Raw genomic sequence first — 27,387 nt, 5'->3', positions numbered from 1 at the left:
CCAATAAAATTAAAAAAAAAAAGTTTCTAGAATCCATTGGTCCTTTCCATTTCTACTGCTGTCCCTTAATTCAGGCCTTCAAAATGAACTTCTGTATTTGATGGAAACAGCAGTCTCATAACTGACCTTTTTTTCTCAAATGATGACTCCTGTGCCTCACATCCCCTAAAACCTCACTTCTCCAAACCACATTAGGGTGACAGTTTAAAAATAGAAATCTGATCACCACTCCCCTCCTCAAAATTCCTCAATAGCTCACCATTGTTTACGACAATGCAAACAGGCCCTTCTATTGACCTTCCTATCCCAGCTTCCTTCCCAGGAGAAGGCCCACACCTCCAGGCCACTTTGATGGCCTGGATCACAATACTGGGAGTTTTCAAAAGTGCCACATTCTCTATCTCCAGTGTATGCTTCTGGCACACGAGGAAAACCTCTGTACCCTCTGGCCCAGCAACCCCAGCTCACCATCATTCTGCCCAGGAGCCAGCTGTGCCAGGAAGGCTTTTCTAACCCTCAGCAACCATCAGTCCCGGCTTTGCCTCCCCAGCACGCTTCTCCTCTGTGTGTGTGTGGGGGGGCTGATCATCAGTTTACTCTGCTCACTTCCCCAGCTCCTTTAGGGGCAGTGAGGTACACAACTTCCGGTGTCTAAAACAGTATGTAGCATGTAAAATAATGATCCACCTAATAATTATTTACTGAATGAACCGTTCTTTAGGCCTAGACATATGGCACCAATTTCTTTCTGTTTGACAAGGTTGAGGGATAAAAGGAATAATGGTTTGGGGGTCAGGGGGTCTAGCTGTTCATGTTTGCTCTACTCAGTTAGCTGTGTAGCCTTGGCCAAGATATTCAACTATTCAGTGTCATTTTCCTCATAATGAAGATGGGTGGGAGAAGGTGACTTCCTGTCTCTCCACCTCTCTGGAAAATAAATAAATAAATAAATAAATAAATAAATAAATAAAATGGGCAGTAGATGGACAGTACTTTGAAAACAGGCACATTAAAGCACTAGTAATATTTGAACTAAAAAACTCACATAAGGTTTATAACACACACACATACATATATATGCTATATATATATTTCTGCCTTATAATTGATTTTAACGCAATCTTTGAAAACTGAACAGGAATTTAACATTTTTGGTTACATTTCTGGGACTCTTAATAATACCCTCTCCCCCAACCGCTTTATAAAGAGTTTAAATTAGACTCGGATTATAATGTGATTATTAAAAGTTCTATTTTAATATGAACTATTATTTAACTTTATTTTCATAATATGAGTATGTTATCTGTACCATGAATTCAGTTAATGTTTATAAGAAAGTGTTATAAAATGTTACATCATGCGTTGGACTATTTAGGAGAGTTGATCTTAAAGTTTTATCTCAGGTGCTTCTTTAAAGCTATTTAGAAAAATAAAAGACAATTACTCTAAGAAAAAAGACGTGGAAAGAGAAATTACTATGTCCATGGCAGTAATTTGATATTTTAGCCAAACATTGTATATTTAGATTTTCCTTTTAAAAAGAAATCACAACTAAAGAACACATTCTTAAGGTGTGGTTTTGTTTACCTGTTTTTACTGAGGAAAACAACCCAGGATGCAGTAACGTTAAGTAAAACAATGAAATGATCTGTGTCTGGTGACTGTTGTGATCCCCTGAAAACATACTAGAAACACATGTCAGGTGCCCATAACTAACCATTTAACTTTCAGGTAGGAGCTTTATGGATGAGCAGAGCAGCGCATGGGAGTGTCTCCAGCCTTCTAGGAACGGATCGCACACCAGCCATGCCCATTGCCCTCACGACTCCTTGAACGGTCTTCCACCTTCCCTGCTGGGTTCCCCCTCAGTGGAGGCTCCAGGGTGGTGCAGCCACCGTCCTACACTGGGTCCTCATTATCTCCCACAGGAACCTCTGTAGGATATAGGCCTTTCCTCTGGTCCCTTTCTGCACGTCTCCATGACTGTTCCTAATGGTTCCCCACCCCTGCCACTTTTATTTTGTGTTCTAGTTATTCTGCTATCCTCTCAGGCCTTTGTGCTTCTGTACATGCCTGGAATGCCCATGCCACTGATGACCACCGGTCAACTCCTATTCATCCTTCATGTCCCAGCTCAGATTGTCCCTGTGATGCCTTCCTCTCTGGTGCTTCTTGGCCTATATTGCCACTGCACTTATAGTCCTCCATGGTAGCACTCTCCCTGCTGTATAGATACGATGTCCTGGTTTATAGTACATGTCTCTCTGCCCACTAAACTGTAAAGATCCTTTGAGGGCTGAGATTCTTTTATCACCTACCACTGTGCCGAGCACGCAGGAGATGTTCCAGTAACTTGTGGTTGAATAAATGAAGGAATGGAATGAAAATGTCAAAATAGTAGTAATAATAATAATAATAATAATAAATACTTATATGTGTTTATCACATGCCTGGCAGTGTTCTAGGCACTTCACAAATGTTAACTCATTTCAAGTTCCCAACAACTATCTGATGTTGGTGTTATTTCTTATCATTGTTCTCATTTTACAGATGAGGAAACAGAAGCCCAGATAGATTAATGAATGTGTCCAAGGCTACACAGTAAATCTCAAAGTCAGGAAATAACCTGTAGCAGTTGGGCCTAGACACTGTGCTTTTAGCCATTATGCTTTCAAAAAATGCACTCTTAAGACTAAACCCAAATATTTTTCGACAATTTGCAACTACAGATACGCCATTTCAACACGACTTTGCTCCATTAACAAAGATAATTTGCAGTTGGCTCTACAAAAGCAATCAGTACCACAAGCTCCTCAGTTCTTTGCCACTGAGTTATTTGTAAATCAGATTCGGTACTCTCCAAGAGAAGGAAACATGCCTGCAACAAAATCTGAGTGGAATCTATCAGACAACCCACGTGCGTCTGTAACCCAGATAAAAGTGATTATAAACATGACGGGCGTCTTTCATCTTAAAAAGATATGCGATTTGTTGTGACTGGCTTTGCAGAACTGGGGCAGCGAGATATTCCAATCATACACCTCAAGAAAAGGTTGTTTATCAGCCTGTTAGAGGAAAGCACACCAACATTGAGAATAGTCACTGAATTCAGCTGCACCGGTAGCATGCCAACTAAAAAGCCTCTCCCTGATTAACAAAATAGAGAATTGAATAAGAAGCTCCGTATTTGGGAAATGGACATAATTTGGTACTGATGACATTTTATCTGAAGGCCAAAGAGAAGCACTCCAAAGTAATGGTATTCCCTGGTCTATTATAAGGATCCCACTTGGAAGGACCACAAACCTGGAATAGCTGATTCCGTGGAAAAGCACTGGACGAGGAATAAGAAGTCCCGACTTCTAGTTCTAGCTCTACCACTAACTATGGAAATTTAGGCAAATCACTCAACCTCTCTACCCTTCAGTGCCCTAATCCAGAAAATAGGGGTATAATACTGTAAAATTCTGTAATTCATTTGGCCTGTGTTTTGCTTTGTATGGTAGACGATCAAGCAGTGTCCTAAAATCACCAACAAACAGGTCCTGTGACATCATCTCATGTCACTGTATTGGGGACTTACACAGATGGCAGGAAAGGAGCCTGCTGGTTGTTGGACAGAGAACAAAAGAGAAGGAATTTCCATCAAAAAGGGCAGAAGAAATGCTTCCAGAATCCACAGAAGCCCTGCTTCACACATCACTGCATAACCATAAATGGCTGAGAAGAACAGCAGTCAAAACGCCAACATGGTGTCCATTTGTAAGAACTAGAACCATGCTTTGAGCTGCCTTTGGTCTAACCAGAGACAGACGTGGAGTTGCAAACAGCCTCAGACACTGCCAGGATTTCCAGTCATCCATCAAGGAAAGGCTGCTGGGCTCACACCAGTCTTTGTAGCCACATCTGCCAAGTATCATATCACTATTTATAAAGTCATGTTTTAAAGAGTGGCACTACCGGCAGAATCCTATTATTAGCAGAGGTAATTTTAACATGGATTTAGATTCACCAATGGTCAACACATATCCTCTCCATATTTAAACAATCTAACAAACATAAATAGCATCTTGATATCCCAAAGTGGGAGATGTGATTTTATAAATTGTGATAAATACATATAATAGAATACTATGCACACATTCAAATAATTATGTAGATATATTTACATTTATTGTTATAGAAAGATGCATGTGAAATATATGTGTGTTCCATGGTTTTTTCACTGTAATCTCCTATGCACTTAGAACAGTAACTGGCTAGCTCATAGTCGATATTTAACAAAGATTTCCTGAGTAAATAAATAAATGAAAGACATTGTTACAAGGGAGAAGCCAATTAAAAGTATGTGTGCCATTTCTGTAAGCATATACCTATGGCACAGAAAAAGTATGGAATTGTATATAATCAAAACTTTAATTCAGATTTTGGTAAGTGGTGGGATTATGGGGAATTTTACTTTTTCTTCTGGGGTAGACACTAGCATTATAGTGCTTTTTAACAATGAACATTTACTACTTTTGTAGTTGGAAAAATGGCTATTGTTATTCTACAAATAGAAATGTTTGACATAAATACGTAAAACTTGGTCAAACATGATTAATTAGTACAATTAAGACACTCCCCCCCGACAAAAAAACACCCCAGCATCAAAAAGGAATACACCTGTTTGCATTATTCTATGAATTTTGAGCTCAATTAGTTAGCATACCATACTAATAAAATTATTAGGAGTAACCTAGTAACTTGCCATAATGTAAGCTAATGGTCCTGGGGGGGTGTTAAAGGGGAAACAATATGTAACATCTCCTGTTAAGGCAGAAATCACATTCTCTTAGATTGGGAAAGCCAGTATATACAATATTGTCTTATTCTACAGCACACAAACCCAAATGGCTTTAATAAGCGAGTCCATCCCTGACCATGTGGGTACCTGGAGAGGCTGAACCCTGCCTATAAAAAAGGTGAGGTACCCCCATGTGCCACAGATGTGCCAGGAACACATGTCACTTTCTGGGCTCCGAATTTTTTCCCCTGTAACTCCCCATAATACTGACAGGAGACAGAAAAGACCATCTTAATTTGCTGCGGTGCCCTGGGGAAGATGAGCAGAGCATTATTTCCTCCAAGTGCCTTTTTCTCTTTCTCCAGCTGGAACTTTCCAGCTGGGATTCCTGAATTTTCTTTACTTCCCACATCTCAGCTAATCTCCTCACGTGAACAGGTATTGTTTCCCAAAGGCATCATCACAGACACAGAATGTACCTTCCAAAGGCGATAAACAGTATCTGTGTTTAATTCTAGTGAGAGAATTCGGAGATGCTGGGAACAGTTTAGAACACACTAAACAGTCTAAGGTCAATCAGCTGGCTGTGTGATGATCAGTTTTCTTCAGAGACTTCTTGTTTGGGGAAAGGTAAGCACTGCTATCCGAAACACCTATTAATTAAGGCCTAGGGACACGAGTCTCCCTGGACTTTCCCTAAGAATGTAACTACAGGTTTCATTAGCATGGTTTGGCTTCAGTAGCACAGCCTCTTGGCTTAATCTACCCTCTCCTGCAGGAAGCTGCATCAACCATCCACAAACCTGCTGGGAGGGACCTGGGCCAGCTGAGGTGAACCCTGACGCGAGATTTCCACGGGCAGGAAATCAATCTTGAAAATGTACTTTCCATAGCAGAAGAATCTGATAACAAATTAAGTTTGCGTTGGAGCACTATGTAAGGAATGCAATTTCCCTCGCTATGAAAAGTTAACCCTTTTGCAGCTAATGCAGTGTACTCTCTGGGTGGTCCCAAGACCCAGACTTTTTATTTGCTACCAAGAATCAAGTAAGTTACTTCATTCTCAAATTCTCTTTAGATATCCTCAAGACCTTAGTAAGTTCAATTCCACGTTGGCCATGAAGGTGCCTTCTCCGCCATCTTGGTTTCTTTTCTCCCTGAACACTTTCCTACCTATTCCCCGTGTTTGGTAACAGAACATCCGGATTTGCACACCGCTTCACTGCTGGGTGTGTAGACAGCCTGGTGTCTCCTATGTATCAGGTTGAAAGCTCCTTAAGACAGGAACATGGACTTAACCATCCTTTATTTCTCCTATCAGCCACTATCAGAGTAAAGGTGCCCCAGAATGCGTCAATAGATAATTGTTCAAACACAAAGCGAAATAAGACTCTCCGTTGGCCCTCTTTGAATCTAAACGTAAAACTGGTAAGATCTGAGATAATTAAAATGGGAGGCATGTTTCAAAAGGAAACATTTGAATTGGATGTTGTTTATCTGTGCAGGGTTCATCTACATGGCAGGTATCCATAACAGTATTTAAATTAACTGGATTTCCAGTCACCAGCTCATTTCTGATCTGTCTCCTCCTACCATTGTTATTTTTGTGCTCAAGAATGCTTAAGCAAAGATGCTGGAAATAGAGAGGGCGGGGGCGGGGGGGAAGGAGGAAAAAAAACCAACAACAACATTGGAACAGGAATTAGGATACCTAGTTTTTCACTCTTGTTGCAGAGAAGAAGGCAGAAATGACTGTCCTGGTTCCCTGAACAAGCCACACTCATCGCATTGCCAATAATAACTGTACTTCTCTATGCCTGGCCAAGCCTGCTTCTGTCTCACATTCAGGCTCAGATAAAATCTCTGTGAAGTTTAGCAACAGCCCCAAGCAGAATTAAATATGCCCTGTTGCATCAAGCACATCCAATAACTGGTTGTGCGTGCACGTTCCTTTACAATAAATTGTGAAATTCATTGAGGTGCACAAGGCAGTTCCTCAAAAAAATGTTTAAAGTTTTTAGTTTGTGTTACTTGACTGCGAGAATAACTGAAGCACAGAGAATTCAAAGCCTTAACCCAAATCAGTCCTAAGATATGGGCAGACCCCCACTGTCTTCTGTGTCCCACGAACCCAGCCACCCCCATCTCAGAAAAAGAAAGCCCATCAAACATGAGTGGAAAAGGAAGAGCTGGATGGGAAGTGAGTGCCTGTCTGCCTCTAAGCTGATGACAGACTAGGAATCCTCAATCACTATAACATTATAGGTATATTATCTAAGCCACCTCTCCCAGAGCATTCCATGAGGTCTCTCCTAAAGGGACACCTGAAGACCCCTCTCCACTCCCCACTGTGTCCTCTTCTATAATTTGAAGTAGTAATTCATAATGAGTAGCTGACCTGGTTAAAAATCCTTGGTTATTCCAAAGGGGAGCTTTGTTTGAAAAGTCCGCCTACTCAACTCAGATCAGTAACTGTGAACCGTCAGACAACTTTCATCTCCATTATGTTACAAGCACCCACCTGCCTAGCCTGCAAGTAATACCACGGTGGTGAGTATTTATCACTCAGGGTTACTTTACGTCCAAGATCTCAGATTTGAATGAAGTTCCTCCTTCCTGATCCCAACACTCCCGACTTCCTCCTGTCCTGTTTCCTCACACCTGCTAACACAATCGGGGCTCCCCAGAGCCTCCAGTCCTCCAGCCTTTCTTCTCTTGGTCCACCTGCCTCATTTGTCCCCACTGCTATTCCAACACAAACTGGGTCCAGGGCCAGCCATTTCATTTCTACCCGGCCAGCACGCCTTACCCTTCACCCCTTCCCTGCGTGGACCTGCCTAGCCCCACCTTGGTGACACCTCACTCCTCTTTCCTTCCTCACCAGGTACTATGTACTGCTATTGAAAACTCATAAAACAATATGAGACCACCATGAATTCGTGCCTTTTAATCCTCGACCAAGACCTCACTACACCCATCTGGATGTCCCATCAGCGCCTTAAGCGTTGTATGAATAAAATCAAACTTCTGCTGTACCTAATTCTAGTTATTGGTGTGACCAAAATCTCCCAGTCACCAAGCAGTGAAAGCAAAGTAAAATTTCTCCTTTTCTTCCTCCATCCCTCAAATCCCAGTCAACAAATCCTTTTTTTTTTTTTTTTTCAAATTGCAGCGTATCCTAAATCTATTCCTTCTTTTCACTTCCCCCATATACCTATATACTGTCCCAGTTTATACTATGGGGATATCCTCCAATCTTTGGCTCCAGTTCCGTCTTATTTGATTTGGCTAACATTCAGGTCAGATGATGAAACGCATATGTCCCGAAGCTGCTGGTCGTTCTCCCCTCTTTGCCAACTGAAGCTCACATTCCTGAGGCTGGCAGCCAAGCCTACCATGCCCTGGTCCCAATGGGCATCTTCAAATATCACCCACTGCTTGATTGCATGCAGAACAAAACAGAGTAAATACATCAGGGTGAAGGCCACATATTAAAGTACTGTCATGAATCTCCTGATTCCAAAGCTAAAATATATATATTTCAGCAAAGATTATATTCAAGTTTGAGAAACACTGATACACCATTTGCTACTCCTATACATATCCTGTGACTTCCTTTTTTTTTTTGAAATTATGACATACTTCTACAATACAGAAAAGTATAGAGGATAATACAATAAACAGCTATTTGTTAACTCTTAACATGTCATATTTACTTCAGATTTTAAAAAAAATATATGCATGTATATATACATATATGAGTGTATGTATGTATACATGTATCTATGTTTATAAAACAAATACAACTGAAACCTAGCCTCTTGCGTCCACCCACTCCCTTTCCTTCCACCCCAGCACCAGTCTCTATACACTGAATTTGGTGTTTTTCATTCCCACTAATGTTTTCACAGGAAAACATTATGCCAGTCTTATAATTATATAACTACATGTAATGATATAATAAAATCATGAAATTAAATCTCCATAAATATATATGTTGTATATTTTTAACCTTTATATAAATTTGGTGCCTAACATGCTGCAGCCTTTCTTTCATTTAATGTGTGCTTTGTGTTTTCTCCACATTAATTGCGACATGATTCTCTACTTGAGTCATTTTCTCTGCTGAATACTTTCCAAATACCACAATTTACCTGTCTATCCTCCCGTGGCTGGCCATGCAGGTTGTTTCCAGATATGGGCTGTGACAAAAAAGGCTCTGGTGTAGTTTGTACATGTCTTCTTGAGTGCATGCCTAGAAGGGGATTCCTCTTCATTCTTCGCTTAAGCTGTTCCCTCTTCCCCATCTCTACCTCAGAAAACTATCTGTCCCTCCTGGTACCTCTCAGATGCCAATTCTCCCATGCCTTCCGATTCTCCCAGTCAAAGCAAAACAGCCTCCATCCTTTGTCCTGCAAACTTCAGTTTGTATCACTTAAATTATGCCATTACCTATAACTTTGTCCTCGGTTTTATAGGTTTTATAGTTGTTTGGGTACTTTTCATATATCCCTAGAAGGACATGTTTCTTATGTCCTGCTAGGGACACAGAGCAAGTACTGTGTCACATGGTATTAAATTCCTTCTCGTCCCCCCTTAGAGCCTAAAACATATATATGTCCAGAGTGGACCCTCAATGAATTCTGTTGAATCCAGAGTTTTCCATCTTTTGCTATCACCACCTAATGACACATATCTATTGACAATAGTATAGACGTATGCTGCTACATTCACATGTATTATCATTTCACCATGAGGGTAAAGAGCAACCCGTCTCTATCATGGACACTCTATGTTGGGAGAAACTGGAGGTACAGGGGGACCCTCTGATCTTGACCACCTGGGGCTAAATGACTGACTGTAGGCAGCTGCTTATGCGTAAAGGTCAAGGAAAATATCCCTCCTCCTCTCTTTACTGTCAAAACACCTAAAATACTACATTTATGCCAAAAATCTTGTAAGAATTTTGTTCAGTATAGAAATCAAACATTGGGCAGATAAGAACATTACTGAAAAACAGGGAGGAGGGGTATTGTTGAGATTGGTGCTAGGCTAGTTTTCTAGGCCATCAAAGTTTATTGCCACTGGTGTAGACAGGACTTACAAATGAAATCTATTCCTCCTCCCTCCACCTCATCCTGAGACCTTACCAATTACTGTACAACTTGAGCGTGGGGAGGGAGTCACAGGCAGCCATGTGTGTTCTGAACGGCCAGTAATATAGCTTCAGAATCCTTGGCCAGAGACAGGGCTGAACAGGGGCAAAGGTGCCTGCCTACTCCCCTCCAAGCTCAGTGGCATTGGACTGGGGGCACGGCGAGGGACTTCCTCCTGATTCCAAAGTAGAGATTCATGTTCATTATACTTCTTTCTCATTAGACATGGAAAAGGTTACAAAACAAGATGTGGACAAATCAGTTCAAGAATCCAACGCTGCAAACCTCTTTCACTTTTTTCATGTGTACAAAGTATGGCTTAAATGATGGCAAGTTGATACCTGCTTATCCCAGCCTCATAAATTAGTAACAAAGCATGTCCAGGTCACAGGATTTTTTATAAGCAGCTCACAGTTCCATGCCATATGACCTACCTGATGAAGAATAACTGAAATAAGTACTCTTGAGCTGCCCTCCCAGTTACAGGTTGACAGAAAGGTCAGCTGAAGCCTTGAAAATTGTCGTCTTAAGAAGGAGTTTAAAACTCCTATTGGAAATGGCTTACACCCCAATATGCAAACTTAGGACGAACTAAAAAGTCAAACTCCTGATTGTCATCTCTAAGTTATAGAGTTTGATTGTAGAAAGGGCCAAGTATAAAAACAACCATTTTTCTTGACTGTAACATAACCTCAAGTCTCAGATGACATCTGATTATAATCTGTGCAAGTGCTACCTGAGTGTCCGGATTGTTTTTCCAATCCAGCTGAAATGCCCACGGCCATCGTTTCTGCATCAGCTGCCCACCAACGTAATCTTTACAGATATCCACCACTTGATCATTCCCCCAGCACCGCCACACACCACCTCAGGACCCTGGAAGATTTAGACACAGATTATAACAGCAGCCAAGGGACAGAAAACTCTGGGTCCTTGCTCACGTCTCACCTTCTCAACTGCCCTACTGATCCAATACTGCATTTGCTCCCTCCTCAGCGCTCTTAGAGCCCCCTCACTCTGCTTTTTTTTTCTGTTCTCTGCAGCACTTTTCACCTTGTGACTTAATATATTTTTGCTCATACTTTTTTTTTTTTTACAATTGTGGTTAAATATACCTAACCTAAAATTTCCCACCTTGACCCCCTTTAAATGTACAGTTCAGTAGCATGAAGTACACTTACATTGTGGTGCAACCAACCTCTACAACCCTGTTCATTTTGTAAAACGACCACGCTGTACGTATTAAACAAAAACTTCCCGTTCCTTCCTTCCTCCAACCCCTGGCAAACACCCTTTTGCGTTCAGTTTATGAATTTGATTACTCAATACCTCGTATAAGCGGAATCATACAGTATTTGTCTTTTGGTGATTGGCTTATTTCACTTGGCATAATGTCCACCAGGTTCATCCAAGTTGCAGCATGTTTCTGGATTTCCCTACTTTTTAAAAATGAACAATATTATTAATATATCGTATGCATATGCTATATTTTGTTTATCCACTCATCCATTGACGGACACTGGGTTGCTTCCACCTTTGGCCATTGTGAATAATGCTGCTATGAACATAGGTATGTCAGTATCTCTCTAAGACCCTGCTTTCAATTCTTACTGATATATACTCAGAAGTGGAATTTCTGGATCATTGGTAATTCTATGCTTTTTTTCTTTTTTGAGGACCATAGCAGCTGCACTATTTTACATTCTCACTAACAGTGCACAGTGAATTCCAATTTCTCTGCACCCATATCAAACTTGCTATTATCTGGGTTTTTTTTTTTTTTTAATTGTAGCCATCCTATTGGGCTCAGTGATGTTAACATATTATTTTTATTTATTATATTTATTGTTTGTCCTCCCTAGTCCTACTGTTTATCCAGAACATAAGCCCCACTAGCAGAGGGCTCTTTGTCTATTTTGTTCATTGATGTATCCCATACACCTAGAACAGTACTTGGCATAGAGTAAATGCTCAATAAATATACATTGTAAGAATGAATAAATGAATTGTGAAAGAAAGATACACTGGAAGTATACTTTATTTTCCTTGTTTCTATGTCAAAATATCAATTTGGCTTTGAATGTGTGTGTGTGTGTGTGTGTGTGTGTGTGTGTACACAAACACATTACCTTTATTCAAACTATTTAGGACCTTATGAAAGCAAGTATACTTTTAACAAATATTTGTTGAATGTCTATTATGTGCCATTATTATGTTCAATATCATTCAGATGAAAATTCTGAAGCACATGGAATTTAGTTTTTCTGGAGAGCTCACAAGAAATCTGTAACAAAACCAAGGACAGAATCTGTATTGCAGTACATGGAAAACTTAGTTATTCTCTGGCCAGGGTCTATCTGATGCCCATTTGATATCTGCTCATTTGTAACAATGATACCTCAAAATGAACACAACCAAGAGAGAACTGAGCTTCCTCTACTGAACCTGCTTCTGTCCCATGCTCCTTGTTCCTCTATCTCAGTAAACGGCTGCGCCCAGGTCCTCAAGCCAGAAGCCAGAGAGAGAGTCTTCCTTCATCTTAACCTGGTACTCCACTTTATCTAGTCACCAGTAATAATTATAACAATATATTGAGCACTTATTCTATGCTAGGCACAGTTCTAAGTCCTTTGAATGTTATTAACTCATTTATTCCTCACAACTCTATGAAATGGAGTTGAAGTGTTCAGAACAGGCTTCCCCATGACATGCTGCTTTGTACATGGACTATTTTAAGACAATCCAGACATCGTGGGTTCAAGAGAAACTTTATCTCTCCCTTAAAATATTTAAATTAGGGACTCTGTCCATAACAACAGTTATTCCCAGAGATAACTTTTTATAATCTATCTATAGGGCAGGGCAAACATCTAATTACTGAATTTCTGCTGTTCTTATTGTCTTGCGAATTACCCTCCACCCTTCTGAAGCCCCAGGGTGCCTTACCTCATTTCCAGGATGTCACATATACCTCATTTTTACCTTTCTGTCCCGTTGCCCAAAGTCACCCAGACAGGAAGCAGTGGAGCCAGAATCTGTACCCAGGAAGCCTTGCTCCAGATGCCGTGACCTGAACTTTTGCACGATTCAGGCAATGTTGTCTCAACCTCATTTACTGAAAATCATTCTAAAACATACTCGTTCACTTTCCTAAATGTGTAAGTGAAAGTAATTTTGATAATTCACAACTATCTAGGTTCTTCACCTCCTTCTGTATATCAATGATCAGTGCAGCTTGGATCACGCAGTACTAACCAAGGGTCAAGAAGATTGGAAGGTTTCTCTGGTGAGCGTAGGGCCCAACTAGGAAGTTGTTCTTAAATGTTCTGATAGGACTTTACTTTCCTGTGTTTTGATGTGTTTTTTTTTTTTTTTTTTCTTTTCTAAGTGGACTATGTCAGTAATAATTAGCATAATTGAAGACTTTGATTAATCAAAGCTATATTGCAGTAGATACACGGTCATCAATGTCAATAAGATACATCCATTATAGTAAACATCATTTAAAAACGCACAACTTTTTCTTCTTTGAGGTTGTGTCGCTTTTGGAGGCAAAGTGAGTTAGAAGACAGAAGGCCCAAATCCTACTATTATCAAATTAAGTGAAACACATATTTCAAAATAAACCACAATCCTTCTGGCACCAGTAGTGCCATCTGTAAACTGAGAATAATAAAAGTCAACAATTTGAGATTTCTGAATTAATGTTGAAAAAAAAACACACCACGAATGTAATTACAAGCCTAAGACAAGATGACTGCAGGTCCAGAAAGTATCACTTTCCAAGCTTTAAGCTTATTCAGTGTATAATAGCCATCAATACATAAGTTTACCACTGAGTTAACATTCCAATAAGATGCTTTTAAATAAGATGATTTTAAAACCCTAAAGAGTGCATTTTAAATCCCCAGGGTGTCTTTAGAGAACAAAAGATACAGTACCAGCCAGAAGCTACTCTGGCAAGTTCCACAGGTCATATGGTCTTGGGAAGAGACAAGTGCTTATTGTTACAGAAAATTCAAGGTCAATACTTGCAGTTTAATTTCCACCACCCCAGCTCTCTCTTTGACAAAGGGTTGTAGTATCTACTGAAAAGTTGCAATTATTCCCCAACTCGCTATTTCAGCCTCACCAGCCATTCATCCCCTTTGGAGACTTCAGCTACTTCGGACCACTTTGTGATTCCCAAAAAACAAAGGCAAACAATGTTTGTTTGTTTGTTTGTTTTTTAACCCTTTTCATATGACATCCAAAAAGATGGAGAATGTAAAGAATAATAGTAAGCCAGAAGTTACTTCAGCTTAAGTATAATTTTTTGATATGCATTGCTAGATAAAAGTACACACTTAAGGGGAAGGAGAATTCTAAATCTAACCTGATTCTTAAATAATACCTTTAAAATACTTGGCCAATCTAATGCTTGGTTCCCCACCCCTAACTCCCCCAATATCTAGTTGAGACTCCTGAAATGGAAAACTACCTCTGCCAATCCTTGATGGTGAATCAGAGCATTCCAAAATGAGCATTGATTTGACTTTGTCTTGCAAAAGAATGTTCTGTTGATTAAAACAAGAGAAAACCACACTTGTGCCCTTAATCATGCAGACAGCAGCCTGGCATCCTCTGTCAATCTTTCTGGAGCAGCCCGTGCAGCTTATGCCCACACAGTTTACCAGAAGGTAATGATTTCTGGGGAATACAGACTGGCCCAAGCCATTCCTATAGCCCAGTATATTATTTGTAATGTCATATGAATACTTAAAACATCTTCTGTCAAGGAACTCCTGTTTCTTTATAGGCATTATCTGAATACCCTCCAAACTTCTTCAAAAATAAAGACAATTGGTAGTTATCTGAGAGTGAGTTAATTATAACTAGGCAGTAAGTTTCTTGCTTTTGCATCTCATTAAACTACATTGAATCTCAATTCAGCTTAATATAACTGCTATAGCAGATTAGGAACTCCTTAAGGACAGGCTCTGTGCTTCCATTTCCTTATATTCCCCTTGAGCATGAAGCATTCCATTTCTCCCATAAAAAAGAATACACCTACTATCGGTTGAAAAGGGAGTGTCAAGGACCGTTAAGTCCTCCATAAATCATCAACGTTTAAAACATTTCCCCTTGTCACCTGCGTTCCAGAAAGGGTTTAGCATTCTTGGGTGGTAACATTTCCCCTCCCTTTGATCTGATTCTTGATGAAAGAGGAGAGCTGGTCCCTAGCTGTCAGTGACTTAATGTGACCACAAGAGAGGCTCACAGGATTTTGGTACGGGAAGGGCTTTAAAGACCACTTACTGAGAAAACAGCAAAGAGGTTTCAACCCTCGTTCCAACCTGGTTGGTAAGGGCTTCCTTGGAGTCCTGTATTGAGAGGCATCAGGCCTGGGCCAAGCTCAGAGGAAGAGGTGCTGTGATGGATGTACCATGATGGACACTGGGCTCAAGAGGAGGCACAGAGCCATGCATTTGCCACCCCTAAGCAACTTGCGGTCCACTGTTCTCCCCACTCAACTTTTAAAAAAAGCAGAAGTCACATCAATCATAAAAAACTATTTTGGGATAGTTACAATGAATGTTTAAAGAAAATACGTGATGTTCCCTGAAAAGGATACCAGCTGAGGTCCTCACTGGCATGTCCCAGAGAGAGCCAAAGGTGAAATTTCTAAGCTCTTCCTGACAAGTACCTCAACTGCACCCTTGCAAGTACCACCTTTTAGTGTCCCATGAGCAAGAGGGTTAAGAAGGAGCTGGGGAGTTCTCCAGCAGTTACATGGCTGTGATGGGACTGCGTGGGGGAGGGGGAAGAAAAAGAGACTGAGGTTTGAGAACCAAGCAAATGTCACTGATCCCAAAGCCAAAGGAAAGCATTAAGCAGAAAAATGAATGCAATGCTTGTTTTGATAGGGAAAGTGGAGAATCAGTTTCTTGAAATTGGACTAGCAAAGCTTTCTTGAGAGTATTCAGTCAATAGTATTCACTTGCTTTCTGCTTTGTTCTTAACACTGATGGACCAGGCAGGCGCATACAAGGCAAACGGCATGGTTCCTTCCATAGATTTTATATATAATCTCTCTCCCTCTCCCCTGAGGTGGGCTTGGACACCAGAGACCAGGTCAGCTCTCTGGAGTGGCAGAATTGGCCTCCCAACATCTACTGTGTTGTCAGCCAACTGGCTCCCAGGTGAGGAGAACGTCTTTGGCAGTAACAGTAGTACACAGCAGGCAAGAGACCTCAAGAAAAGGCAAGAGGAGGCAGATATGTGATTCTGGAGACAAATAAATACAATTAGCTGTGCTAGAAACAAACTGAAAAGACTCAATGAGAAGACTCCGATTTCTTCTGCCAAGAGAGAAAACCAACGGAAAATTCATTTTAATAGAAGCCTTTTACTTCCTTGGCAGCCCAATGACTGCCATATTTTCTGTCAAGTCCTTTTCACTGTGGGTTTCTCCAATATTTCAAACACTCTCACAATAATGGCACTTTATCCGTGTTGCTGCCCAAACAGGATCCACCAATATTTCAGGCTGTTTCTTTCATTTCTGGAGATGACAATTCCAAGCCTTTCACAGCTATTCTGTCCCTACATACATAAACAGACCCCGTTTGCAGCAAGGGTTGGGTGGCTGAATTCACAGAAATCAATAGTCATGTTTCTGATAGTTTGTACTTCTACTCCCAGAATCCAATTCCATCTTGTAGGATCAGCTACAGCGGAGGGGTCTGGTGGCAATCATGTAGCATGATGGTTAATAGGATGGGCTCTGGAGACAGGCAACTTGGGTTTGAATCCTGACTTTGCCACTTACAAGCTGGGTGACCTTGGGCTAGTCATTTAATCTCCGTGTGTCTCATTGTTTTCATCTATAAAATAAGGACATAATGGTACCTGATTTATAGTAAGGTTGCAGTGAAGTTTAAAGAGTTATTATAAAAGACTCCTTATCTTTTAGAAATACATTTTGAAATGCTCATAAAAAATGATATATCTGCAGTTTACTACAAAATCATTTGGAGGTAAGATATATACCAAGAAGTTGGCCCTAAGTTGATAATTGTTGAAGTCGGCGAATGGCCATGTGAGGGTTTATTATATCATTCTGTCTGTTTCAAATTTCCTGTAACAGGAAAGTTTAAGAGACAGAGAAGATACTACAGGTAAAATTGCTAGCACACCATATGTGTTCAATAAATGTAATCTGTTATATATCAGAGAGGGTCTTGAAGGCATTGTTCCTAAGCAAAAAAGCACCAGGATAGCAGCCAGCCCTCTAGAGACATGGGTGGTTCTGGGGCCAGCAATGGAGGTGGGGGTGGGGGTGGGACAGGGGGTTGCATTGAGAACTTCACCGTCACGCTAGGCCATCCATTATTGCCCAGCCTTTTCACCATCTATACTGTTTTCAATTGATCATTATTAGTTTTTTATGCTTTGAAAGTTTTCTCAATCAACCACATCCGTTAAATATTCACTACCCCACTTTTAGTCAGACACACATAAACACAAGTCTGGATTTTGAGTTAGAGTTTAGATGAGCTGGTGGGTGGCTCCAAATTGAGCTGCTACATCCCAGCTGAAAGCAAAGCACTTCCTAGTTTTAATGGCCTGTGCAGCTATTTGACACCCATATATACGTGTTGTTGTTGTTTAAATAATGCCTTTTATTATTTTTTAAAACTTTTATTTATTTTAAGTGTGTTTTTCCAGGACCCATCAGCTCCAAGTCAAGTAGTTGTTTCAATCTAGTTGTGGAGGGTGCAGCTCACCCTGGCCCATGCGTGGATCGAACCGGCAACCCTGGTGTTACAAACATAGTGCTCTAACCAACTGAGCTAACCGGCCACCCCCATATATGCCATTTTGTAGGCATATGAAATAATTAAAAATAGTTCTATGCACCTCCCTCCTCCCCTGCCCTCTACCACCAGAGTCTATGCCTCCAGTAGGTTCAGGGAATCATATATATAAATTCAGAGTCAGTCCCAGAAACTCCCAGTTTCTGGAAACTCTTAGATAAGTGATGAGCAGGAGGTACAGGAAATCTCACCCTGGACCAACTCCAGGCTAGATATGCACTCTAAGACAGCCCATAATTAAACCAAACTCATCAACCCCATGCCCTCTTCACAGACAAGGAATCTCCAGCTCCAGCTCTGACACTTGCTAACTAACTATAATGGCCTTGGGCTAGCCACTTGGTCTTCATTTTCACCTCGATAAACTAGAATATCTCCCTCCTAAGGTTGTTTCAGGGATGAGAGAGAACGTAGAGTGTGCTGTATGATGCCTGAACACAGTAATTGCTCAGTACACAGTAGCAATTTTGCATCTCTGTACGTCTTCATGTACACACAGATGGATTATAATTACCTCCTCTGGAATTTAGTTAATATATTTAGACAGTGGTTCTCCAGGTCATGAGACATATCACAGCTACATAATTATAAATGGCATAATGTTTTCTTTTTCTTTCATATGACAAAATTTTAATGGAGCTGCACTTCATCTTCACAGAGCTGCCGTGTAGATAATCAGGTTATTGGCATCAATACCTACACGTCCTCTTCTCTGTGGTTCCCTCTTCTCCTTCCACAAATGTCTTGTGACAATATCTTTTAAATTAAAAAAATATATAAAAAGTAAAAAGTCATGAGAAAAATAGAGCCAAATTCAAGTCTCACGAGGCCATTCTTATTACTATTATGAGACACTTGCCGAATGTCCATTATCTACAAATTGTCAAGAGGGTCAATACAGGTTAAACTGCTAGCACACAGCACGTGCTCCATCAATGTAATCTGTTATATATCAGAGAAGGTCACAGAGGCATTGTCCCTAGGTCAAAGAAGCACCAGGATAGTAGCCTGCCTCTCTAGAAACATGGATGGTCTGTGAACAGCCAGATGGATGAGATGGGTGTAAATAATAAAGCTGGAGCTCCATTAGCAAAGTCTGAATCCACTCTTTGGTGATCCAGTCTTCTCCACAGAAGTTTAGGGCTCATCCAAAACCTTTGTCTTATCCTTACCTTAACCGTATCTAAAACCAGCACGCTCTCTCCCCTTATCCTGTTTTATTGTTCTTCATAGCATTGTTCACTACCAAAAAGAATATATTTCTTGATTTATTTTTTTATTATCTGTCGCCTCCCAAGAGAATATGTTACATGCAAGCAGGGGTCTTGATCATCTCTGAGTCACCAACACTAAAACTGTGCCAAGCACAGAGCAGACCCTTGAAAATGTTTTTCATGATTTCATTTCTTTTTCTCCAAACACTCAACTGCAAAAGGAAAGCTAGATCTGAAATATTGCCCTATGTATTCCTTATGTAGCTGACCACTGTGAACCAGTGCAGAAGACAGAATCTAAGTGAATTAATTAAAACACATTAATACGTGAAGGGGTGCCTCATGCTATGGAAAGAAATGAAGCAGAACAAAGTGATTTCCTCATGGCCTTACATACACATATACCATTCTGATTTTGGCCTCTGTTGTTGCCTAAGCTGTTTCTCCATGAGAAATGCACACTTCTCCATCTGAATGTTAACCCTCTTTCAAGATTTCACACAGCTTGATTCTCCTGAATTACACTCCGACTGTAAGAGCACACATTGACTTTGTCCTTTTCTAAACTGAGTGGCACACACCTACCACCAGTGTTTCAAGGCCCAGCACTTAGCTCTAAACAGTCTAAAGTTTTCTTTCTCTTTCACGTGAGAAAAATAATTTGATGCTCCAAATGAATCATAGGCTCCTTAAGCACAAGAACCATGCCTCACGCTCCTCTTGTTTCCTTCAAAGTATCTAGCATAGTGTTAGGCACTTATTAAATGGTCAAAAAAATCCCTATAGATGCACATCTCTGCTGCTCTGGCATGATTCCATATACACCCCCAAGAATATTTATTTCCTTTTTCTCCCTCTTCCTCCCAAGTACTCTTCTGTCAGAGTGACTCTTCAACTACAAAGATCTAAAATGATTAACACCCCAGATGAGACAGAAAATTGTCAGGGACTCTATGAATTGATAGCAGCAACCAAGAAAGTAGCATTACTTCTGGGGACATAAGCCACAAACAACAAATCAGAATGTTTTAAAGAGAGAAAAAAACGGCCATGCAAGTCAAGAAATACCTATAGCACTTCGTGAACTAACCTGAGCCTCTTCATCCAACTGAGATTTGATGACCCTGTTTCTATCTTCCGGAAATGTTACGTAGTTTCAGTGACATTGTTGGAGCTTCACCTGGACCTGCCTGTCTGGGTGACATTCTAGTACTGCAACCAATTCCAACCTGGGCCTTAACACAGGCAGGAAACTGACTTAATTCTACTTTCTAAAGTACTCAGGACTCATGGCAACTCAAGAGAATAACGTTAATGCCTTTATCTGGCTTAAGTGCAGGAACAGAATAGCTAAGATGGGACTCCTGGAATGAATTCTTTGGACAGAATTAAATACACCATGGAGAATACACATTTTCTCATTCAAGAGCCATTACACTCCAATGCTGATTTTTACATCATCTTCCCTTTTCTTCCACATTTTATACAACATTGATTTTTAGAATAAGCCTGAGACAAAAATGAGAAGACGGTCTTCACCAGCAAAAAGTGTCATTTCTCACAAAAGTATGATCTACAGGCAATATTCAGTAGAGTAAGTGTATTTTACTTCCATCTTCAACTGGTTTGGGTAAGTGTAGCCCAAACCAAACCAGTGCCCCACCTTTGGAGAAGTGTGGTTTCAAAACACAATGTGGGAAAATGTGAAATCTAATTCTTCCCCTCTAACCTCTGAGAAGGTAACCAACCAGTGTCCCCCTATTGACATGTGGCTTGAGCTTTGCTTTGGCCTGGTGAGTTTAGCCCTGGGCACACGTATTAAAAGGCCATGATAAATACTTTCCCCATCTACCTATGAAGTGGAGGGTCATCTCTAAAACTTACCTCAAAACTGTAGCTTCCATAAAGGCAGGGATTGCATTATTGGTCATCATTCTATCCCCAGTGTGTATCACAGGCCCAGGCCCTTAATATTTGATGAATGAATGAATGAATGAATAAATGAATGAATGAACAACATAAGCTTTGATTCTCAGACCACTAAGAAGCCCATCAAGGTCTCACTCCACAAAGGTTAGTGTTCACGTTCCTCCTCAGCCACGACTACCTAAGCCACACCATGAATTTCAGTAATTTGTGGCATTAAGTATCACAAACAGCCCGGGCCAGTCTCCATAAAGTAGGTCTGGGCAGCAGAGAGGGCTTTCCTCCCTTAATCACTGGGTGGGTGGAGGTGGGAAGGTTCCAACAACACACATAAAGAAAGGTGAATGGAAGCTACAAGTACTAAGGGGTTATGGACTGAATGTCTGTGTACCATCCTCCCATCCCCCCTAATTCTTATGTTGAAGCCCTAGTCCCCAATGTGATGACATTTGAATCTGGGGCCTTTGGAAAGTAGTAAGGCTGAGATGAGGTCATTAGGATTGGGTCCCCACGATGGGTTTAGTAGAGAAAGAGAGCAGCGCGCTTACTCTCTTGCTCTCTAGGGCATTCACTCAGCACTCACTGTCTGTCTCTCTGTCTTTCTGCCATATGAGGACACAGCAAGCCAGGAAGCCATCTGCAAACCAGGAAGAGGGCTCTCACCAGGAACTGAATCTACTGGCACTTTGATCTTGGACTTCTTAGTCTCCAGTACTGTGAGAAATAATTTCCTGTTGTTTAAGCTACCCAGTCTGTGGCATTTTGTTATGGCAGCCTGAGCTGACTAAGACACACGGCCATTTCCCTGCTACTTAAACTGCCCCTAGAGACAGGCGTCTAGAAGCTACAGAAATGCCAACAAATGCATACTGAGGCAACAGAGAGCACAGATAAAGAATATGAGCTTGCTGTCAGAGCTCTGCTCCTTGGACATGTCCCAAACTCTCTGTACCTCAGTTTCTCATTTGCGAAAGGGTAGTAATAATTGCAATCTCACTGAATTGTTCTGAGAATTAAATGAAGTAATCTTGACACTCGGAAGTGCTCAGTCAATAACTATTTTTACAAGGCTGAAACCAGCCTCATGTTCTAGTTGCAGTTCCTTTCCACAGGGTCTGCTAAACCAGATGAGACAGAAAGATGTGGTCAACGGAGCCCTGTGGCAGTAATCAGAAGCCCTGGGTGTGAGTCCCTGTTTTTGCCATTTTCTCATTGTGACTTTGACAAATTTCCTACCCTTTCCAACTCCAAGTGAAAAAATCAGTATGATGCTATCTGCTCTCTGGGCCTCATAGGATGGTTGCAAAAGTCGTATTTGACAAGGTATATATGTAAGAGCACTTTGAAATCTGTCCAGCAGATGCTCGCACAGAAATATTGCAAGAGGTAAATTTGTCAGTATTAATTAAATACCTCTAAGGCTCTCAGACAATGTTTTTCAAACTTTTTTTGACTGCAACCCATTAGAAGAAACATATTTAACATTGCAACAGGCATACGTTCATCACTACACCAAAAGCTTAAATAATACGTACGTCACTGATATTTTTAATTCGATTCTTTTTTCTTTGTTTGTTTTTTAATGCAGATCATTAATTTCACAAAGTACGGTCCCAACCCTCAATTCTCACTGGGCATCAGAATCATCTGAGCAGCCTTTAAAAAAATCTGATGCCCAGGCCATACCCTCTGAGATTCTGAATCAATGGTTTGGAGTGAGGCCTGGGCATCAGCATTCTTAGATAGCCCCAGCTGATTCTATTGTCCAGTCAGGACTGAGCACCACGGAACTAACAGTTTCCAGCTCACGGCTGGGTTATTTACATCCCTGTCTGCTGAACACTCTCGGCCCCAGCATGTTGCCCCACCCCCACGCGCTGAAGCTCTGCTGGTAACTGTGAGTGGATTACTCGATCACGTGGCTTCAGTGTGCTCCAGGAAAACAGAAAGGAATGAAGATCAAAGTGGAGCCTGGACTTTATGGGAGGCCTCCTTTCTCCTCCCATATGGCTGGGTAACTCCATGCAGAACAAAAACTGGAGAGGATTTGGAGGATTTTGCTAAAAGTGAATGAACTCTACGGGAACTTTTTGCTTGAGTAGGAGGGGTTAAGGAAAAGTAAAGGGAAACTGCCAGACCTCCTTGCCTGCTCTGACCACACAAAGACTGGGGTCTCAGGAAAGCCTGGAGATAAGCTCAGTGGAAGGGGCCTTCTTGGCCTGGCTCTCTCCTTCCAAGTGTAGCTCAGGTGAAACAGAAAGCTCCTCCACCCTCAGCTCATCTTTGCTCTACGTAACAGAGATCTGTGGGACGGTCCTGTTGACCTGGTTGGAGTGATTTGCAGCCTATGCTTTGCTGCCTAGCAGAACCAGGCCAGAACCTGAGTCAGAATGCAGAAGGAACCACAGATGCTGAAGGCCATAAGTCTATCTCCCTGCCCTTTTTTTGGACACAGAGATGCAATCAAGAAACCTGGACTGATTCTGTACACCCTTGGTTAAAAAACCAAAGCTGTGTCTGTTTGAGAATTTACTAACCAGACATAATACAAGAGTTCCCATTTACTGGGTGCCTTCTGTGTGCTAAGTAGCTCATTTAATTCCACAGTATCTCTTCAGACATGCATTGGAAGAAAGGGGAGATGTGAAGTTAATTTTTCACACTGTGTGCCATGGAATCCCGAGGCTGAAATGAATTTTTTTTAGAAATTCCCTTCCCCTTGCTTCTATACAGATCCTTTCACATAAAACCTCAAGTATCAGGCATTAACTACACACGTGGATTAAGTGACTTTCTGGGTATCTTTGTGTGTGTGTGTGTGTGTGTGTGTGTGTGTGTGTGTGTGTGTGAGAGAGAGAGAGAGAGAGAGAGAGAGAAAACAAATCTCGTTTGTTTTCTGTAAAAATGCAGTGACGGATACAGCCTGGTAAAGAGTACCTACCTGCAAGGGGAAAAGAAAGGCTTATTTTGTCCAGGTCAATAGGCCATAAAGTATAACAATAAGATGACAGACCAATTTTTTTACACACCTACCAGAGCATAAACACCCAAATGAACACTTCAATTACCTTCCAATCCTAAACACATACACATGCCTTTACTGGATGTCCCTTTTGGAACTGCCAGTACTTCAAGAGGACTCTCATTACTTTAATGGGCATATTTCCTATTACAACCTTGGCTCCCCACTTTAGAGGCCACAGTTGGCCCCACACTATGCTTGGCTCTTTCCCAACTGAAGAAGGTTTGCCATCAGGAGGCAATTCAGTTAAATGTGTTGCAAACTCTGAAGGCAGCTCCAAAGCTGTTCCAAAAATTATTCTCAGCAATGACAGCATCACAGCTTGCCAAGATGAGGCTTCTGAAGGGAAGAAATACTCACTTGAATGTATAAATACTGGCATATTTATTTTAACATTTGGATAAAGAATTGGAAGAGTGGGTTAGCTTTACGTCCAAGCGAATACATATGCTGCTGCAATAATGATAATGCAGAATTTGTGCAAAGTTCTGACCACCCTCTTAATGAAAAAAGGCTTGTCTTGAAATGATACTTGTAAAATGCATAAATTGCTTTCCCGTTAACTTGCATAATTATTGAAGATTTCCTTTTCATGAAGAAACACAAGCAAACAAACAAAAAATGGCCCAACAAACGCTAGCTGGCAACAGAGTCCTTGATCCTCCCAGGAAGCTCAAATCACAGTGTCTGTCAGAAGATGGACCTGTATCCAGGGCACTGAAGGAAAGGAGTAGGGGGCATCTCTCTTCCCCTGGCCTCCCAAAACCCAGGAACCTTCCAATAGAGAAATCCACATAATAGAATTCCAGGCCTTCCTGAATTATCATTACACTAAATAATTACCATACATACAGAGAGCCTGCACCAAAGATAAACAAACAAACAAAAAAACAGACACTGCACTGGTCATTTGTTTATCTTTAGACACACACTTGGATACCTATCCACTGAGGTGCTATGCAGCCTAGCTCCCTGCCAGGTGACCTGGTCAAGGGTACAGCAGTCTAAGGGTGGTTACAGACTGTGGACATCTTAAGAGGGCAAAGGCAGTCCACCTTCAGAGTAGGTAACTTCCTATTAACTTCAGTAAGAGAGCCTTCAATCAACACGAACAATCCAAACACTGTACAATACTCCTCGTGTTTACTTTGTTTAGGAATGCAGTGCATTTGTGGGCGGTGTGTGTGTATGCCCGACGCTGCTAAATTTCTTCCAGATTTTACTTAAAAACAGTCTCTCACATTGTACAGGCGAGTGGAGAGCAAGTAGCACATGTGGATCTAAAAATTACACACACCTTTATGAGTTATGCCTAAGGCACACGCACAGGTAGATCTTACGTGTACAGTTGAAATCTCACTCTATGACTATTATTTTAAGCTCAGACTCTTCTCATCCTGTCCCTGACCAAAATCACTTCTAACCCAGCTCAGCAATACAGGACGCAACAAAGAGCTAAGCCATTCCGGGACGCTGGGTCACCCCCTTGTCAGTCGGTACCTGGGGGACCACACTGCCTTCAGTTCCCCGCATCAGGTCAGCAAGGTGCACCCCTCTCTAGTCTCCCCCGCCTAAGTTCCTACCACTCCTCCGAGGTTGCTGGGGTGTGGGAGCCCCACCTGGGGTTGCCCGGTCTTGCTCTCTCGAGTGGCTGCCCTCTTGAGGTGTCCATAACCCCATTCCATCGAGGGGGGTGCGTTCCCTTGGCCGAGACATTCTCGGAGTCCCTGCCTCACCACCCACCCGGTCAACTCGGATCCCCAAGCCTCGGCGTTCCATCTCTCTAACGCCCTATTCTTTATAACCTAACCAGCCGTCCCCCGCCGACCCCCACCCCCGCGGCTTCCCACGTCCACTCTCTCGGAGAAGCCCCTTCCACCTTTCCCCGGAGCCACAGGCCAGCCCCACCCTACGCTTTCCGGGGCTCCCCTCCCGCCCCGCCTGCCTCCGGTTTCCTCTGCTCCGCACTCCTCTCTGGGATTCTGTTCTCCTCCGCCCGGCGGAGGGCGCCCCAAGAATGCCGACAGGGAACCCCTTGGGTTCTCCACGCCCGGGTTCCCGCACCGGAGACCCTCCCACCCAACGTCGTGGTCCTGACGCCTCAGCTCTCCGGGCTCGGGCTCCGAGACTCCCCGACATCGGTGTCCTGACCCGCCGCCTCGTCCTCGGGGTTGGGGTTCTGGAAGTCCCCAACAGTCGGGCACTGACAACCCCCACCTCCCGCCGGACTCCGATTCCTCAACATCGCGATTCCGGACTCGGGTTCTGGGGCTCCCCTACGTCGCGATCCTGTCATCCCCGCCCCGCGGGCTCTCGCTCCAGGGCTCCCCAAGATCGCGATCCTGATCCCGCGCCCGACCCTCTCCGCTCCTCCAGCGCTGGGACTCACTGTCAGGGGCAGCGGCTGAGTCAGTGCGCGCAGCCCAGCCCGGCCCAGTCCGCGCTCCCGCTGGGTTCTCAGATACGAGCTTTCCGCTGGCGGCTGTGACCCGGACCCGCTCAGCGCAGGGGAGCGGCTGGGAGAAGGGGACTGTCCGGGGCGGGCGCCGCCCAGCTCCGCCCCTTCCCGGCCCGGGGGCGGGATGCACAGACCAGTGCACCCACAGCTGCGGCCGGTGCTGCCGCGGAGGAGGAAGTTGACTGACGCCTCTTCCTTCATCCAGGGCTGAGACCCGCACAGCCCCCTTTCAGCTGCGAAAGGCCGGAGGAGTTGAGAAAGAGATATGTTAACTCCAGTCCAATTCTTTCCAAGAATCCACCCCAGGGGCCATCTCCTAAGTCCTTCAGGAGGGGGAGAAACAAGAATAAACTTCATCATCGACCTCAAGAATGATCCGAATCCTGGCCTTCTCTCCCCAATCTCATCTGCACCTTCAGGGTCTATGAAATCGTTATTACACACCCAGGAGGGCCCCTGAAATACACTCGTAACTCACGCACCAGACAAACACACCTTTTACACTGACATTCTGGGAACCCATTTCTATACCATATATCCTCAACCCACAGCACTCTCTGCCCGGTCCTTGTATAGCAATGATCTACACATAAAGCAGTAGGGGAGAAGAGCAAATTCCACATCTACTCCCAGACTGACTCCTCACCCACCGTACTATCTGTATTTTACCACGAGAAAAAACATACTTAAGATGTAGGAGCATCAGTTAACAAATTAAATTGTCTTTGCTGTTAAAAAGCAGACTTCATTGTCTGCAAAAAGAGATACTCGTCAGATCCTGAGAAGATGGCCTGCACCAGTGCTACTGTAAGAAGTTCATTTATTTCATTACTGCTCTGAGACAATCAGGCCTATTTTTGGTCTGTTGATACCTGGTACTTCCCCATTATACCACTCTGCTTTAGTGACATAGCTAACAACACCTCACAAATGTTTTCACTTTTCAAAACATTTGAAAATCCATTC

General features: G+C 42.3%; 1 protein-coding gene across 4 annotated transcripts in view; it reads right to left on the bottom strand.

Moving 5' to 3' along the window:
- PAQR8 (progestin and adipoQ receptor family member 8) overlaps nucleotides 1-26,509 on the bottom strand; it is a 36,461-nt gene extending 9,952 nt beyond the window's left edge. Inside the window, exon 1 of one of the 4 annotated variants that reach the window (XM_019734710.2) lies at nucleotides 26,353-26,509. The gene's annotated coding sequence lies outside the window, so the exon portion shown is untranslated. Of the gene's footprint in view, nucleotides 1-10,678; nucleotides 10,914-26,171; nucleotides 26,317-26,352 lie in introns of those variants that run through there. The other 3 variants (XM_074333070.1, XM_074333071.1, XM_019734712.2) reach the window with 3 other exon arrangements.
- Between the last annotated feature and the right edge of the window lie 878 nt (nucleotides 26,510-27,387).

Source organism: Rhinolophus sinicus, linkage group LG05 (assembly GCF_036562045.2).
Source record: "Rhinolophus sinicus isolate RSC01 linkage group LG05, ASM3656204v1, whole genome shotgun sequence".
NCBI classification, from domain to species: Eukaryota; Metazoa; Chordata; class Mammalia; order Chiroptera; family Rhinolophidae; genus Rhinolophus; species Rhinolophus sinicus.
The sequence above is the reverse complement of the archived record's forward strand: the minus strand, read 5'-3'. Positions and strand labels throughout refer to the sequence as shown.